The sequence below is a fragment of the Bos indicus x Bos taurus genome, chromosome 3 (assembly GCF_003369695.1).
Source record: "Bos indicus x Bos taurus breed Angus x Brahman F1 hybrid chromosome 3, Bos_hybrid_MaternalHap_v2.0, whole genome shotgun sequence".
NCBI lineage: Eukaryota > Metazoa > Chordata > Mammalia > Artiodactyla > Bovidae > Bos > Bos indicus x Bos taurus.
The window spans coordinates 46644078-46660332 of record NC_040078.1 but is presented as its reverse complement, the minus strand read 5'-3'; the positions used below and the strand labels follow the sequence as shown (position 1 = coordinate 46660332).

The 16255-nt window shown below is 40.1% G+C and overlaps 1 long non-coding RNA gene across 1 annotated transcript in view; it reads left to right on the top strand.

Moving 5' to 3' along the window:
- The window catches only part of LOC113890490, an 80584-nt gene that overhangs the window by 44031 nt on the left and 20298 nt on the right, over window positions 1-16255 (top strand). The window contains exon 2 of the long non-coding RNA XR_003510505.1: window positions 12225-12297. This is a non-coding gene — a long non-coding RNA (uncharacterized LOC113890490). The remainder of the gene's footprint in view (window positions 1-12224; window positions 12298-16255) is intronic.

Below are 16255 nucleotides of genomic sequence, written 5' to 3'. Positions count from 1 at the left end.
CACCACTATTTTGCAGATGAGGAAATTAAGGCATAGCAATCATGTTCTTGATTTCATGTTCTTGTCCTGTGCTCAGTTGCTCAATCATATCCAACTTTTTGTGATCCTGTGGACCATAGCCCACCCGATTCCTTTGTCCATGGAATTTTTCCAAGCAAGAATACTGGAGCAGGTTGCCATTTCCTACTCCAGGGGATTTTCTCAACCCAGGGACTGAACCCGTGTCTCTTGCATCTCCTACATTGGCAGGCAAGTTCTCTACCATTAGCTCCTGCTCTTAGTAAATATCTGATCCAGGATACAAACCTAGACAGTCTGGTTCTAGGGTCCATGTTTTTAACCCTTATTCTATAATGTCTAAATATGGTCCGTGCTCTATATCTAGTGTTAAAGATGTTGATGGCAACTTCTTTTCCTACACTTATCTTCTTGAGCATACAGCTGCTGTTTGATTTTCTTTGGTTCTTCTACATTGCCTAGCGGGGTGCCTTACACATTTAGAAACTCAATACATATTGGGTGAAGGATTGATTCTCTTATTTTGTTACTGTGTCACTTTCTGTGGCTTGGTTGTCTCTAAATTTAACCAAACAACATATTAGTTGAAGGTCAATATGTTGATTTTTCATAAACCTTATTAAGATCAGAGTAAGCCGTCTCCTTCACATCGTTCATGCCACCTCTCACCTCCTCCTGGCTGAAGAAGAAAGAGGAATTGGTTTGACATGACAAATTTTGTGGGCTGCTTTTAAACAACTTAATAACCTCCAGGATTTTACAAATTGATCTTTTTCTTAATGAATTGCCCAAGAAACTTTCAGGTTTGAGAGTCAGACCAACTGCTCCATAATTCATGAGTTAGTCCTTGTGTTCTTCTTGTAATGCAGGATGAACTGATTAATTTTTTGGACATTTGGCAAATCTGATCTGGGTGACTAAGTCCCTGGCCTGTTTTAAATCCTATTTCTTAAGTCCTCTGATAGGAATTATATTATGTCTCTGACAACAGTGGCCTTTGTAATGAGAACTGAAACAAAACAGGCATTAAACATACTCATGTTAGCCAACCATTATTCAATTGTCTTCTTAGTGCAAAGACTATCTACCCTTTCTTTTTGACTATATTTGAAATCTATTTCGTGGTTGCTAAATGTTACATCTTTCCTGCTAAGCCGGTTTTATGTATTAGAAGCATATGCATAGTTAGAGGCATTGGATGATAGAATTTGGATTCATCTATTTTTGAAGGTTAAAGTTTGGGGATTATTTATTACAGCAACCCAAACCATACACGCATGATCTTTACCTTGCTCATAAAGAAGGGCTTGTCACACAGACAATAATCTACTTCAGTTCAGTTCAGTTCAGTCACTCAGTCGTGTCTGACTCTTTGCAACCCCATGAATCGCAGCACGCCAGGCCTCCCTGTCCATCACCAACTCCCAGAGTTCACTCAGACTCACATCCATTGAGTCAGTGATGCCATCCAGCCATCTCATCCTCTGTCGTCCCCTTCTCCTCCTGCCCCCAATCCCTCCCAGCATCAGAGTCTTTTCCAATGAGTCAACTCTTCGCATGAGGTGGCCAAAGTATTGGAGTTTCAGCTTTAGCATCATTCCTTCCAAAAAAATCCCAGGGCTGATCTCCTTCACAATGGACTGGTTGGATCTCCTTGCAGTCCAAGGGACTCTCAAGAGTCTTCTCCAGCACCACAGTTCAAAAGCATCGAATCTTCGGCGCTCAGCCTTCTTCACAGTCCAACTCTCACATCCATACATGACCAGAGGAAAAACCATAGCCTTGACTAGACGGACCTTTGTTGGCAAAGTAATGTCTCTGCTTTTGAATATGTTATATAGGTTGATCATAACTTTCCTTTCAAGGAGTAAGAGTCTTTTAGTTTCCTGGCTGCAGTCACCATCTGCAGTGATTTTGGAGCCCCCAAAAATAAAGTTTAACACTGTTTCCACTGTTTCCCCATCTATTTCCCATGAAGTGATGGGACCAGATGCCATGATCTTCGTTTTCTGAATGTTGAACTTTAAGCCAACTTTTTCACTCTCCACTTTCACTTTCAAGAGGCTTTTTAGTTCCTCTTCACTTTCTGCCATAAGGGTGGTGTCATCTGCATATCTGAGGTTATTGATATTTCTCTAGCAATCTTGATTCCAGCTTGTGCTTCTTCCAGTGCAGCGTTTCTCATGATGTACTCTGCATATAAGTTAAATAAGCAGGGTGACAATATACAGCCTTGACGTACTCCTTTTCCTATTTGGAACCAGTCTGTTGTTCCATGTCCAGTTCTAACTGTTGCTTCCTGACCTGCATACAGATTTCTCTTAGCCTTACTTTATTATGTCATGCAAATGCCTGGGGAAAATTTGGAAGCTAATGATGTCATCAAAATAAACTAATCTGTGATAGTTGAAGACATTTCCTTCTTGCCTGAAGGCTGTAGCTCCAACAAATTTAAAGAGATGCATTTATTTCTTCATCCATCCATTTTTTGCAACAAATATTTATTGATGTTCTAGCATGTGCCTGCGCAGGTGCTAACTCCGGAGGAGCATGTAAAGATAAATAAGAATTGACCCTTACAGGACTTCCCTGGTAGTCCAGTGGCTAAGACTCTGAGCTCCCAATGCAAGGGGCCCAGGATTGATCCCTGGTAAGATAACTAGATCCCACATGGTGCAACTAAGCAATCGTATGCTGCAACTAAGATAGAAGATCCTGCATGTTACAACGAAGTCCCAGCACAGCCAAATAAATAAATATTTTAAAGGAGTAATTGACCCTTCCCCTTGAGGAGTTAGTTCAGTCTGGTGGGAAGACACTGCCAGGTTATGTATCAACAAAAATACTGAGTATTTACAAAAGGAAGAATGATTCACTTACAAGGGCACTGAGAGAATGTGACTTTTAAGCCAGGTCTTCATGACTAGAAAGAAGTGTGCAAGATAGAGAAGAGGCAGATGAAAAAGAAACTGGAGATGGTAGAGGACTAGAGGGATGGGGATGAAAAGGAGAGCTGGGCTCTCATGGGGAAGGGCTTAGTGTCATTTTTTTCAAGGGGCCATATTATATTCTGAAGGTAATAGAGTCTGAAGGTTTTGAAAGATGAGAGTGACATGCTTGTATTTCTTTTTGGTAGGAAGATCATTTCGGTGTCGGGTGGGGTACAATTTAGAGAGAAGATAATTGGGAATTGCCTATAAAATACTGAGTGACATTTCTCGGAATTTGATTTTCTAAAGATGAGCATATAAAAACTCATCCCTAGTAGAGAGAAGGATTTTATTGATAACAATCATATATTGATAATCGTTAATGATTTATTTGCCCTATAGCAAAAGAATCAGCTCTGGAATGACTTTACTGTGCTCAGAGTACAAAATCACTGTTATTTTCCCAACCCAGTGTACATATCTGAAATTCAACCAAACCCTTGGCATTCAAGCAAGTTCGTGTTCATTTGTAAGCTGTGGTGCAGCAGGATTTGGACCAACCTCTTATGTACATTTGGTGGAAAATAACCTCAAAAGTAATTGTGGATCACAAACTTCCTCTCTTGATTAAAGCAGAATTAAATTTTAAGAGGTCATGATTATGGATACTGTAGAGCTGATGGCAATGGTATCTGCAGGTCTATTATAGAGCCCCATGCCTAGTCAATGGCCAAAATATTAATCAAGGGTGATGATGATAACTGTGATGCTGTTATTCAAGTCACTCTTAGGACAATTAATTGTTTTGTCCCTGTCCCCGGAAAGGAATGTTTTCTCTAATCATAGAGAACTATACTTTTTACATAAGAAGACTCAGATCCCATATTCATAACAGAAGAATCTTCCTGTTCAGGAGGTGTATTTGAATAGCCTGCTGGATTCATGAGAGAATTGGGGTGTATGTATGTATGTATATCACGGGGGGAGAAAAGTAATTAAGCACACACAATAGAGTCCGTCTTTAAAGTCTTATACACTAGTAAGTCTTTTAAAATGTTAAAAATATATTCAACATATGCAGTAGGAACCCACATGTATCTACAATGAATTAACACTTGAGAAAAATATCATGATGTCATGATGTTTGGCTTAATCAGACTCAGCCCAAGAAGAAGTGGAAGGAATTTTGCAGGAAGAAACAATGATGATTTGATGTCTGAACTGGTGGTAAGTAGCAATGACAAGTCAAGGCCAGAATTACTACCCGTGTGATAGTGTAGAAGTCCATCTTCTGAGTCACGTCCAAAGATATACGTTCAAGACCAGACTCTGCCACATGTTGGCTCTGGAATGGTGGGAAAATCATTCAAGCAATGTATGCCTTAGTTTTCTTATCTGTAAGATGAGTAGATTCAGTTGCGTGCCCCCTGAGAAGCCTCCTAGCTCTAATGTTATATGAATTCATGTCATTGCCTGAAGGCCCATGATTTCAGGGGTTAGGTGAATCTGACAAAGTGGTTGGTTTACCAGACTCTGCTGATGGGCTGTCAGGGCCATGGTGCTAAGCAGCAATGTAGATGAGGCAGTGAGGGGATGACTTTCTCTATTTCCTTCAGGGTTGGAGCTGATCTCTATTTACCTTAGTTTCCATAAACCAATTATAAATGTGAAGTCGCTACCTGAAGGTTATAACTCTTGAAGGATTGGATCCACCAAAAATACAGAAGTCTGCAAGGTTAGGATGCCCTGGTCCTCTCTATGGTGTCCATGCAGTCCTGTGTGTGTGTGTGCCCACCACACACAGCCCAGTTACTCAGTGGTGTTCAACTCTTTTCAGCCCCATGGACTGTAGCTCCCCAGGCTACTTTGTGTTTGGAATTTTCCAGGCAAGAATGCTGGCGTGGGTTGCCAATTTCTTCTCCAGGGGATCTTCCTGACTCAGGGATCACACCTACATCTCCTTCATTGGCAGGCAGATTCTTTATCACTGAGCCACCTGGGCAGCCGCCATGCAGTGCCATGGTTACAGCACTGACTGTCTTGGTGACTTCAGTAAGTGCTTAATCTCTCCAAGCCACATGTTCCTCACTAGAAAATTGGGCTAAAGATAGCATCTATCTCATTAAGTAGGCTGGAAGATTCAGATAAGTAATTTTAAAAATAGTATTTATTGAGTGGTAAAAGTCCAGCGTTTTGTATGAGTTTTAAACTCTTAACGTCACTTATTTCTCAAAAGGATTAGAGGGGATGTTGAGTGGAAAGACTGAGATGGTAGAGGGAGGAAACAGGGGCACCAGAAACAACATTTTTAGAGCTTTGTAGCTTTGCCCACCATTTGCCTCGGTTTTCTTATAGTTCATAGGCTTACTGCTGTTGTAGGAGTGACCTTTGACTTTCCAGAGGAGAATAATGAAGCAAGAGAAACTTAGTGAAAGTGGATTCGTGGCAAAACATAAATGTGGCTTCTGTATTTTATGTTCACACCAGTGTCTTCTACTTTAAATTTCTCTATTTTGTCCCCACTTTTCCACTTGGTAAAAATCATTTACTGTTCTAATGTTCAGTTAGTGGATTTCTTTCGTAGGAAAAAAGGCTTTTTAAAAATCTACTGTAATGACCGCAGTACAAGTGAATGCTTTCTATAAATTCACTTGGATTTTTACCTTGACAATTGTGAATGAAATGTATTTAACATACTTGAGAGAAGGAATGGTTTCCTTTTCTATTAATTTTAGATTCACACCTAATATTAATTTGTTTTTGGTTTCCATTGGGGGCTGACTAAGATAAATTGCATTCAAAGGGAAACAGGAATGATTTTGAAGACAGAGGGTAGAACTGGCTCAGATGAAAATTTCTAAAACACTGTGGTGTATTTTCTGGAATGACTGTGAAAATATCTTCCCTTGAGAAATTTTTTAACAGACTGGCTTCCTCTCTGTTTATATTATAGTCAGTGCAGTGGTAGCTGAAGTGTGGGGGTGGGGGAGGGGTGGGAGCAGTGTATCCAAAGCCCCTTCCAGTCCAATCCTTCAGAGTCTAATACCAAAGGGAAGGAAACTTCACAAACAGCCTTTATCATTAGAGCCAACTTAATGACAGAGAGCAATTAAGCATTTCTATGGCGGGTAGTATTCTGTGTCTGTTAGCTATTATTAAACTTATTGAGTTTTTGAGGGGATTTATCTCTTGTTGCCTCTCTTTGCCTTTGGCTCAATAGGGCAATGAAATCAGAATTGCATGCCTGTGACAACATGGGGGCGTTGCCACAGGATGAAAGATGTTACCAATTTAGCCTGCCGACCACTTCAAACTCGAGAGGAGGAGCAGATGGGCTGGTGCTGGAAAATTCTCTTACTTGCTAGATGAAAACAACTCATAAAATGCTAAAGATGGTAAAGTGATTTTAAAAATTAAACAAATACAAATCAATTTTTTGTGTCTCTTGGTATGTTTCCTAAACAATAAAGTCATGTTTGGCCTAGAATCAATCAAAGAGCATTTGCTGAGGGCCTGCTAAATATCTGTCATGAATTACGGAGTACAAAATTAGTGAGTTTTAAAGATATGGACTGCTTCTAGGGAGAGTACATATGATTATCGGGACAACCTGCACACACATTTGTGTATGTCTGTCTCTATCTGTTTGTCTATCTCTGTATGTATCCATTTATGCATCTATCATCTATATATCACCTATCTGTAGAATTCTATTAGCATCAGGTCTTGACAATATTATATATATATTACATATGGACAAGACTAAATGTTTAATTGCAAGGTACTGGCATATAAGACTGTCAGTTATGTAATATGCAATACAGATATTGTAAAGGAGAATATTTAAGAAAAAATGATATGAATAGAGATATCAAAGATAATTTGACCTGGACATTCAAGTACATAGATGGGAGGAGCAAAACAATTGAGTGTGACAAACAACTTGAGCCAAGATAGAGGCTAGGGTCAAGGTGACCGTGAAAAGACGTGCTTAATGGAACTAGGTTTTGGTTGATTTGAAATTACAGAAGATAAAGCAAAGTAGGCAAATAAGCCAGGAGAATTAGGCAGAGTTGGAATTAATGTTGTACCCTTTATAGGGTTCTAAATTAGAGATGGCACACAGTTTAGTGGATGGATGAATTTAGATGTGGAAGTAAGCTCTATTTCTACCACTATCTTGTAAGGTTGGAGACTTGCTTAATGGAATTATTTGGGATAATGAGAACTGAACAGTTGTAAAAATACCATAGTAGAGGCAAACATTTTAAAGGTGGGGAGGAATATAATTTAGAAAATGAATTGCTGCAAACTTGGTGATATCATTCATTTAAAAAACATTTGTCAATACCAACACTGTGCTAGATACACCCAGTAGACAGGCTCCCTATTCTTCCAGGGTTTATAGCTGTGTTAAAAAGCAAAATTTAACTTAGTAAATTTTAAAGATCCTATTGGCTCTATCCCAGGTGTTACTATTGTTAAAGAACCTGCCTGCCAATGCAGGAGACATAAGAGACATGGGTTCAATCTCTGGGTTGGGAAGATCCCCTGGAGGAGGGTGTGGCAACCCACCCTAGTATTTTTGCCTGGAGAATCCCATGGACAGAGGAGCCTGATGGGCTACTATCCATGGGGTCGCAAAGAATCAGACGTGACTGAAATGACTTAGCTCGCACACAAGGATTCAGGAGCAGAGCAGCATCTAGCAGATAGAAAGGAGCTGTACAAAATGGAAAGCTTTTATAAGCAGAAAGTAGAGAGGGACAAGGAGAGAGCAGCTTATTTAAGACAAGAGAAAAAGCATGCAACTGACTCTCCTCCCTTTCATGTGGCATCACTGGGCTTTCTCAGACTTACCTACATGTTTCTAAAACTCCCGACATCCTGAAGACTTTAACCCTGTTTCAGTCCAAATTATTGCCCTCACCCAAATTCATATGTTGAAGCCCCAACCCCCAGTTCCTCAGAATGTAAATATATTCAGAGATAAGGCTATTAGTTAGAGTTAAATGAGGTCATATAGGTGGCATGCGTGCTCAATCACTCAGTCGTATCAGACTCTTTGAGACCCCATGGACTATAGCCCACCAGGCTCCTCTATCCATGATTTCTCCAGACAAGGATACTGGAATGGGTTGCCATTTCTTCCTCCAGAGGATCTTCCCATCCCAGGGATCAAACCCGTGTATCCTGCACTGGCAGGCAGATTCTTTACCACTGAGCATCTGGGAAGCCCCATATAGGTGGACCCTAACCCAAACTGATGGTGTCTTTATAAGACAAGGAAAGGTGGACACACACAGAGAGACACCAGGATTATGCACACAAAGGAAAGGCCATGTGAATACACAGCCAGAAGTTGGCCATCTGCGAGCCAGGGAGAGAGGCCTCAGAAGAAACTAAAGCTACCAACATTTGACCTTGGACTACTAGCCTCCAGAATGGTGAGAAGATAGATTTCTGTTTAAGGCACTCAGACTACATTATCTTGTTATGGCAGCCCAAGCCAGCTAACACAACTCCCAAAGCAGAAAGTTGAGGACTTTTCTGTATGATTTCTTAGCTCTTTCCTCTCTTTCCTTTCTATGATTTACTGGAGCAGGAAAGTTGGACTTCCTGTGCATAAACTTGCCTATCTAAGTCTATCTTGCCCCCAGTTATCAAGGCTCATAATTTACCCATGATGAAAGAAGTGCTATATTTTCCTACACTAATAAAAATAAATAAACAAATCCACGATTTGAGTCTTTCAGGCATGACTGTTCTTATGGTAGCTATGGAATAATTTGTAACAATGAAACTAGCATGAAAATGCAGTAGTTTAATATCCTTTAAGTATTATTCCTGCTACATGGCCAAGTGGAGGAGACAAGGCTTTGACACACACTCACACAAGCAAATAAGTAATTATGAAGAGGAGTAAGTATGATGAAAACAAATATAGGATCTACTGAGATGGGGATGTGCAGAGGTAGGGAATTTCTCTCTAGGAAAGTATTGGGTTGGCATTTCAACTAGGACTTGAAGAAAGAGTAGTATTTAACTTGGGACAGGGGGAGGCTATATCAGGAGTGCAATAGCAAAAAGGAAGAAGAAAGCTCCTCTGAGGAACCAAATGGAAGCTGGTGGGGATAGGTGGGACAGCCAAATAAGGATGAACACATAATGTGGCGTGGGATAGAATAGCGCACCGCACTATTATAGTGACCTGGCTGTGGAAGGCTGGTGGCTGCGTTAGAGGTCTGAGATTTTAACCCCTGTACAAGGGCAGCCACCAAAGGATTTCAGCCTGTGATTGCCAATTTGTGATGATGCAAACGCCAGGGAGCAAAAATATGTAATGATAATAGCCACAGTAGCATTTATGAAATGCTTCCTTGATGTCAAGAGGTATCTGTGTTATTTAATCCTTATAACACCTAGAGAGGTAATAATTGCTACTCTTTATTGGATACTGACAGTATTCCAAGCACCATGTTAAATACTTTACAAATATATCTCTAGTCTCACAACAAACCTGTCAGGAGGTATTATTATCTCCTTATTTTAAGTAATATAATGCAGGCTCTGAGTGATTAAGTGATGATTAAGGTAAGTGGCAGAACTGATGTGAAAACCAGAGCTATATAATACTACCTTCCATAGTCCTAGGCATGTGGTATGTTTAAAAACAACTGAAAAGGGTGAACAGTAGACAAAGCAAGATAAACAAGAAAGATGTGATTTGAGAAAGGCCTTTCAATATCCCTGAATTGCGAACCCATGGACTGTAGCCTACCAGGCTTCTCTGTCCATGGGATTCTCCAGGCAAGAATACTGGAGTGGGTTACCATTTCCTTCTCCAGGGGATCTTCCTAACCCAGGGATCGAACCTGGGTGTCCTGCATTGCAGGCAGATATTTTTAACCTCTGAGCCACCAGGGAAGCCCAAATTAAGGGCAAATCCACAAAATTTATTTGCTATTGTGCCTGTATACTTCACCAGCAACCCATTAAATCATCTTGTGTTTGTGTAATGGGTATTAGTTTCCTAGGGTTTTCTTTTTTTTTAATTTTATTTTATTTTTAAACTTTACATAATTGTATTAGTTTTGCCAAATATAAAAATGAATCCGCCACAGGTATACATGTGTTCCCCATCCTGAACCCTCCTCCTTCCTCCCTCCCCATACCATCCCTCTGGGTCATCCCAGTGCACTAGCCCCATCCTAGGGTTTTCATAACAAATAATCATAAACTCAGAACTCCCCTGGTTGTCCAGTGCTTACGATTTAGCCCTCCAATTCAGGGGGTGGGAGTTTGATCCCTGGTTGGGGAGCTAAGGTCCCACATGTGTCAGGCCCAAAAAACACAATACATAGAAGCAATATTGTAACAAATTCAATAAAAATTTAAAAAATGTTCCACATCAAAAAATCTTTTAAAAAAAGAATCACAAACTCCACAATAGAAGTTTATTCTAGATTCTGGAGGTCACAAGAAATCAGGATGTCGGCAGGTGCATGTTCCCTCTGAAGGCCCTCGAGGAGAATCCTTTGCTTCTTCCACTGGTGGCTCCAAGTATTCCTTGGCTCGTGGCTGCATAACTCCATTCTCTGCCTCCATCTTCACATGGACTTCTTTTTTCTCAGTGTGTCTTTTCTCAGTGTTTCTTTTCTAGGACACTTGTCCAAAATGGCACCCCACTCCAGTACTCTTGCCTGGAAAATCCAATGGGCGGAGGAGCCTGGTGGGCTGCAGTCCGTGGGGTCGCGAAGAGTCGGACACGACCGAGCAACTTGATTTTCACTTTTCACTTTCACACATTGGAGGAGGAAATGGCAACCCACTCCAGCGTTCTTGCCTGGAGAATCCCAGGGACGGGGGAGCCTGGTGGGCTGCCGTCTATGGGGTCGCACAGAGTCGGACACGACTGAAGTGACTTAGCAGCTTAGCAGATGATCCAGGATGATCTGTTTCACATATAGAACCTCAATTTAACAGCAAAGATCATTTTTTCAGTAAGGTCAGATTCACAGGTTCAAGAGCATGGACACATCTTTTCCCCACTTTCCCGCATGTTTCATTTTAGGAAGCTCCTGCTGTGTTCTGGATGAACATACAGAGAAAACCCAGGGTGTTACCAATCTCTGATCTCTTTGTTCCCCAAGGCAGAAGATCTCCTTGCTTAGGGATTACCTTTCGCTGTGGGTTCAATCTTCTGAGCAAATATAGACAAGTTAAAATTCTACAGAAGTTTGCGATTTTTTTTTCATTTTATAATTGGGAGTTTTGTGATATTTCACAACTGACCAGAATCAGAATTTTCCCTTCCTTCCTTGATACACAACTCTCTTTTCTATGTGTCAGTTTGTACACAGGGCATTAGGATGTGTGTTGTTATTGTATCAAAGAATAAAAAAGTCTGTCTGGAGTATAAATAATAATTATGACTTGATCATTGCTTTTTTTCATTATGAAGTCATCAGTGTTAGTCTGACAAACAAAAGTGAAAAGATCTTCACACAGCCCCAAGTTAACAAATTCTTTTCTACTCACTCATACATCCAGGCATAAATGATAAGGCGTCATCGTATGTGTTTGGAATGGAGCCCTGCAATCTGACCTGCAGATCAAAAAAGTGCTAATAAGTGGCAATCAATCCATCAGCCAACAAATGGTTTTATTTTCACTCAGTGAGGGTTTCACGCTTAAAGGGGAGATGGATAATTAAGACTTCATGTTTCAAAATATTAAATATTGATTTGTAGACATTTAGCAGCAGGCATAAAGCTCTCCTGAGGGATGACAACAACTGTCTCAAAGATTATAAAATATTTTATTTCTCTGGGTAGAATTTAGCATTTATTTCTTATTTAAAAGATGTGAAATGAGAGTTAGTAAAATATTATATCAAGGAGATAGCTCAGAGCTCCTCAAATTGCTGTCATGTCTGTGGTGTGTGGCTGGCCAGAGTTAAAATAAAACCATTTTGCTAGTTGCGTATCGGCTTTTGGTTTATTGAAGTGTCAGAAGGTTTATAAGCTCTTCAACTCAAGTTTTGATTGTTTTATCCAACTACTGTCACTTCTTATCAGCATTAAAGGCAGAAATCAAAGCAAAGGCCCAGGGGAGGAGGACTTCCAAACGTTGCTTTTTGCTGTTGCTGTTGTAATGCTGACACTTTCCTGACAGGCCCTTTTTCTTGACACCATGGAGCAATTAGGGGCATTTTTATAATAAGCTTTACCAATTAGTTAATACATTTTCTGATTAAACACTCCTTTGTCTCAGCTGTACAGAAACTGCCTAAATGAGTAGGAGCTGGAGATGGGACCTACAGCTGGGGCTACATGGAAACACCATGGTGAGTCCAAATGTCACCTGAGCTTTGACTTTCTTAAGACCTTGAATCAGGAATCCTTGTCAGTGCAGGCAATTGGGACAATATTAGGGCCAGACATAATATTCAGACCTCACAAAGTAATTTTCCAATCAATAGACTCCATGTAATGTGTGGATTTTTAGCACCTTGATGAAATTCAGTGTCTTTTCAAAGGTTTGCCCCATAATAATCTCTTTTGTTGAGGGACTGTGCAAGACAAAGTGGAACATTGACTGGACATGGTGTGTATGTGTTAATCGCTCAGTCATATGCAAATTTTTGTGACCCTGTGGACTGTGGCCCACCAGGCTCCTCTGTCCATGGAATTCTCCAGGCAAGAATACTGGAGTGGGTTTCCATTTCCTTCTCCAGGGGATCTTCTTGATTCAGGGATCGAACCTGTGTCTCCTGCATTGACAGGTGTATTCTTTACCATCTGAGCTGAATGGATGTGAGGGGACCTACAAAACAGTCTAAAGGTTCTGCAAATATCTTATAGAAGATGAATAAAAACTGTAAATTCCCCAGCATTGCCACAGCATTCTCACAGATACAATGCAAGTTTCATCTTTATTTACACTACTTGATATGCTTCAATACAAACAAGCATACTATCAAAAATTATGCCATTTGGTTTGCTGCATCAAGCTCTTAGCTGTTAAAAGTAAAAAGTGCGATTTCAAGGCAGAATTATTTTGGCTACAGAGGGCTTGGTATTGTTGGGTGAAGTAAAAGTGCAGTGCTCTTAGGTCTGCTCTTCCGAGCCCTAGCGTTCCCCACGTGGAGGACACTTGGGCAGTCTCTGCTGCCTTTCTCCCATCTTGTTCTGAGTCTCTTCCTATCTCTCAGCAGCTTCTCAAAATTTCTTCTACTATAGTATTCACTCAGGGATATTTTATTTCTCATTTTAATATGATGGAAAAGTGACAGCAGTTGGATTTTAAAAATTGGAATTTGGATTTAAGTTCTTATAAATCTTCTTTCCAGTGGAGATCATATAATATTTGTTCATGTAGCTATTGGTAGCTCAGGCTCCTTTCTAAGACCTCAGTCTTAGAGGTACCTAACAGAAGCAGAAGATATTAAGAGGAGGTGGCAAGAATACACAGAAGAACTGTACAAAAAAGAGCTTCACGACCCAGATAATCATGATGGTGTGATCACTCACCTAGAGCCAGACATCCTGGAATGTGAAGTCAAATGGGCCTTAGAAAGCTTCATTATGAACAAAGACAGTGGAGGTGATGGAATTCCAGTTGAGCTATTCCAAATCCTGAAAGATGATGCTGTGAAAGTGCTGCACTCAATATGCCAGCAAATTTGGAAAACTCAGTAGTGGCCACAGGACTGGAAAAGGTCAGTTTTCATTCCAATCCCAAAGAAAGGCAATGCCAAAGAATGCTCAAACTGCCGCCCAATTGCACTCATCTCACATGCTAGTAAGGTAATGCTCAAAATCTCCAAGCCAGGCTTCAGCAATATGTGAACCGTGAATTTCCTGATGTTCAAGCTGGTTTTAGAAAAGGCAGAGGAACCAGAGATCAAATTGCCAACATCCACTGGATCATGGAAAAAGCAAGAGAGTTCCAGAAAAACATCTATTTCTGCTTTATTGACTATGCCAAAGCCTTTGACTGTGTGGATCACAATAAACTGTGAAAAATTCTGAAAGAGATGGGAATACCAGACCACCTGACCTGCCTCTTGAGAAATCTGTATGCAGGTCAGGAAGCAACAGTTAGAAATGGATATGGAACAACAGACTGGTTCCAAATAGGAAAAGGAGTACGTCAAGGCTGTATATTGTTACCCTGTTTATTTAACTTCTATGCAGAGTACATCATTAGAAATGCTGGGCTGGAAGAAGCACAAGCTGGAATCAAGATTGTCGGGAGAAATATCAATAACCTCAGATATGCAGATGGCACCACCCTTATGGCAGTAAGTGAAGAGGAACTAAAAAGCCTCTTGATGAAAGTGAAAGAGGAGAGTGAAAAAGTTGGCTTAAAGCTCAACATTCAGAAAACTAAGATCATGGCATCTGGTCCCATCACTTCATGGGAAATAGATGGGGAAACAGTGGAAACAGTGGCAGACTTTATTTTTTGGGGCTCCAAAATCACTGCAGATGGTGATTGCAGCCATGATATTAAAAGATGCTTACTTCTTGGAAGGAAAGTTATGACTAACATATATAGCATATTGAAAAGCAGAGACATTACTTTGCCAACAAAGGTCCGTCTAGTCAAGGCTATGGTTTTTCCTGTGGTCATGTATGGATGTGAGAGTTGGACTGTGAAGAAAGCTGAGCACTGAAGAATTGATGCTTTTGAACTGTGGTGTTGGAGAAGACTCTTGAGAGTCCCTTGGACTGCAAGGAGATCCAACCATTCCATCTTAAAGGAGATCAGTCCTGGGTGTTCATTGGAAGGACTGATGCTGAAGCTGAAACTCCAATACTTTGGCCACCTCATGTGAAGAGTTGACATATTGGAAAAGACCCTGATGCTGGGAGGGATTGGGGGCACGAGGAGAAGGGGACGACAGAGGATGAGTTGGCTGGATGGCATCACCGACTCAATGGATGTGAGTTTGAGTGAACTCCAGGAGTTGGTGATGGACAGGGAGGCCTGGTGTGCTGTGATTCATGGGGTTGCAAAGAGTCAGACACGACTGAGAAACTGAACTGAACTGAACTGAACATCATATAGGCATAAATTGTGAAGAGAAATAAGCCAGAGCCTCAAGTTCCCAAACTTCAGCCATGATTCTCCCCTCGATGAACCTTGAATCTCCATGCCCTGTGGTCGGCTTTCTACTGATTTTTGTTTTCTAGATCAATTGCACCATGGGGCTTTAGAATTGCTTGTTAAGGAGTTTGAAAAAGCAGCAAATTTGGTTCAATTTTTGTGTGGAAAATTTGCATTCTCTAACTCTGAAAGTCCCAGCACTAGAGCTCTGCAGCCCTTACCTCATGCTTTGAAGGTTCCATTGAGTATACCCCATGGCAAAGTGGAAAAGATTTAATGAATAGCCTTGTGGTATATGAAATTGATTTCTTTAGTAAATATTAGTTTGGGAGCTTCATGTGTGAAACTGGCATGCAGTGTCACAGTTCATTTTATTTTCTTTTTTGCACTGATATATTCAATCCTAGAATAAAAGATTTTTGTATTTCCCATTGTAGTTTATGTGATGCTGTTTAAAGCTATCTTTTGCTTATAATGAAACACTTAGAATTAAAAATGCATTCTTTTAAAGGCACATCGTTTTTTATTAGACATTTGAATGCATCACACTGTTTTATCAGCAGTAGTAAGTATAGAATAGGGAAGTGACAGAAAATCTATTTGGCAGAGAAAATAGGCTCTCTTCATATGTGTATGTGATTGCATGTGTGAGTAACATTACAGTAATCGTAATACGAGGATAGACATCTTTTGGCATCATAATGGCAAATCAGAAGATAAAATACAATTTTTAAAATGTGGTCTGTTTTGGTCACTTGATTATTTCACACCAGCAGCAAACAGAAAATAGACTAAGACAAGAGAATCTATTACATTAGATTCTAGATTAAGTCCTACATTATATCTCTTTTATAAGTGAAAAGGAATTTAAAAGGTAAGTCATCTATTTGGAAAAGAGAAGGAGATAGTATAGTTGGAAATAAACAGTCATATTTGTTTTAAACATATATTTTGTAAAACAAAGAAGCAGCTGTGGTTTCCATAAGAGAACCTTTGAGAATGCATTAAATGGAATATTTAAAGCTGTAAAGTTGAAGTGGGAATTCATACCAATTATCATTGCCTCTAATAATTTAGATAGTATTTCCTAGTATGCAAGAAAATCTCTAAAGTATATGATCATGTTCAGATTTATACATAGGTTTCAAAGAAAAAAAATCTCTCTCTTTCTGAGAGCTTCCAGGAAATTC